The sequence below is a fragment of the Macadamia integrifolia genome, unplaced genomic scaffold (genome assembly GCF_013358625.1).
Source record: "Macadamia integrifolia cultivar HAES 741 unplaced genomic scaffold, SCU_Mint_v3 scaffold725, whole genome shotgun sequence".
In the NCBI taxonomy this organism is placed as follows: Eukaryota; Viridiplantae; Streptophyta; class Magnoliopsida; order Proteales; family Proteaceae; genus Macadamia; species Macadamia integrifolia.
Genome location: NW_024870526.1, coordinates 397164 through 399387, shown reverse-complemented (window position 1 = coordinate 399387; position 2224 = coordinate 397164). Strand labels below are relative to the sequence as shown.

The 2224-nt window shown below is 38.8% G+C and overlaps 1 non-coding gene across 1 annotated transcript; it reads right to left on the bottom strand.

The window, feature by feature from the left end:
* Positions 1-1163: 1163 nt before the first annotated feature.
* On the bottom strand, positions 1164-1270 carry LOC122069835. The gene has a single exon (XR_006137555.1). It is a non-coding gene; the product is annotated as a small nucleolar RNA R71 (small nucleolar RNA).
* Positions 1271-2224: the final 954 nt, after the last annotated feature.

Sequence of the window (2224 nt, the reverse complement as noted above, 5' to 3'; positions counted from 1 at the left end):
GCAATTTTTTTTCCTTTATTTATTATTATTATTTTTTTTAATTGCGTGGGTTGTTTATTTTCAGTTATTTATTTATTTAATTTTAATTGCGTGGCTTGCGTCTTTAAATTCTTAGATAACGAATGGTTAGGACGTTATTTTTAGATACATATATTTAGGACGGTAATTAGAATTAGATCACAATCATTAATCGGTTCACTTTCGCATTATTAAAAGAAGTAAAAAATAAAGTGGCTGCTCTCCCTGTGTTCGACCCGTAGCTACACTGATCCGTACGCTTGCGGTTACATTTTAAATCTCAAACAAGTTTTTGGCGCCGTTGCCGGGGAGACAGTTCCATGTTATTTTTCACTTTCTTTTGGTAAATCGGAGTGCTTTGTTTTATTTTATTTTATTTATTTTTTTATTGAATTCCTGAGAAGAACAACTTGCAATAATAGTTGTATCAGTGGAGGTCGCCATGCCTCACAGTATGATAAAGACAGGTTTCGCCCTGTAGCAGTACCTCAGGAATTGACCTGAGCAACCCCGGATCCCTGCCGGTAAGCTCCCAAAAAGCAAAAAAAATAAAAAATAAAAAATAAAAAAAAATCAAAAAAAAATAATAAAAAAAAAAGTTTTGCTATCCATTCTTTTGTGCTTGTCTTACTTTAGTTGTGGGTAGTTTTTCTGTTGCATGAGTGTTAAGTGGGTACGTAATACTAAGAATCGGTTAGAAAGAAGAGATCCAACAAGTAGTGACCCTATAAGTTTGCTCTCTTTAAAACCCTTCAATATGGGAGACCAACAGCAAAACCCTTCACCTAAATCTCTGAAAGATAGGTTCTACCCTGCTAGAACAGCCCAACCTTCCTATATAGTTCTACCACAAGCCCAGGGCAATAATTTTGAACTCAAATCTCAATACATCACTATGTTGCCCCACTTCCATGGGTTGACCTCTGAGGATGCATACCTATTTCTAAGGGAATTTGAAGAGGGATGTGTTCTAATTAAGATCCAACAGCTTTCTGATGATGCTGTTAAGTTTAGGTTTATCACTTTTACATTGAAAGACCAAGCTAAGAAGTGGTTGTAAGGGTTACCCACAAATTCCATAACCTCATGGGAACAGTTCACAGTTGTCTTCCTTAAGAAGTTTTTTCCCAACTCACAAGACCAATAAGCTTAGAAGTGATATCCTTCAGTTTAGGCAAAAGCCTAGTGAGTCATTTTCCAAACTTATGGAGAGATTCAAGGATCTACTCCAAGAATGCCCTCACCATGGCCTAGACCTATGGCATTTATGTCAAATAATTTATGAGAGTATTGATTACCCAACTAAACAAATGATAGAGTCTATGTGCCATGAGGGATTCACATCCTTTACAGACGAAGGAAAGGCATGGGAATTTTTACTTGACTTAGCTGACAAAACCCGTGAGTGGGAATCAACCCAAGAGAGTGAAAGAACCATAGGAGGAAAAGGATATTTTGTGGATGGGATAGTAGCCAAGGAAGCCCATTTGGATAGCCTAATCAAGAGGATTGAGGCTATTGTTCCTAGAGAGCCATCATCAGTCAATTTGGTTAAGATTTGTGCTTGGTGCCAGTCCCCTGGACATGTCATAGAAGAATGCCCCAACACCTCTGGGGGCACTTCTAATGATAGTGTTAATGCCTTATACCAGAATAATCCATATAGTAACACTTATAATCCAGGATGGAGAAATCACCCAAATTTCTCTTGGAATCAAGGCAACCAAGCAGGACCTTCCAATTTCTATAATCAAGGTCAACCTGGACCCCAAAGGCCTCCCTTTGCACAACAATCTTTTTCTCAAAATACTTTTCCTATGTCAAATGTAGGACCTCAGGCGAGTTTTCCCCTGGGTTTACCAACACTGGAGAGGCAAGTAGAATAAGTGACTTGGAAAAAAATATGGCCCTCCTCATGACAACCCATCAAAATCTTACGAGAGAACTTACCCAAGTTGTCTCAATTATGCGTGAGAGGGAGAAGGGAACTTTACCTAGTCAACCAGAGCCTAACCCTAGGCATCATCAGCCTGTTAGTTTACAAGGACCAACTAATGCACCACTGAATATAGTACAAGGTCAGACTCAACAAGGGCCCTCTAACCAATGCAATGTTGTTTATGCCCTTAGGAGTGGTAGAGAGTACCTACAGAGCGTTCCTAAATCTTCCCCATCTATTACTCCTGTTAACTCTTCTTCAGTTGAG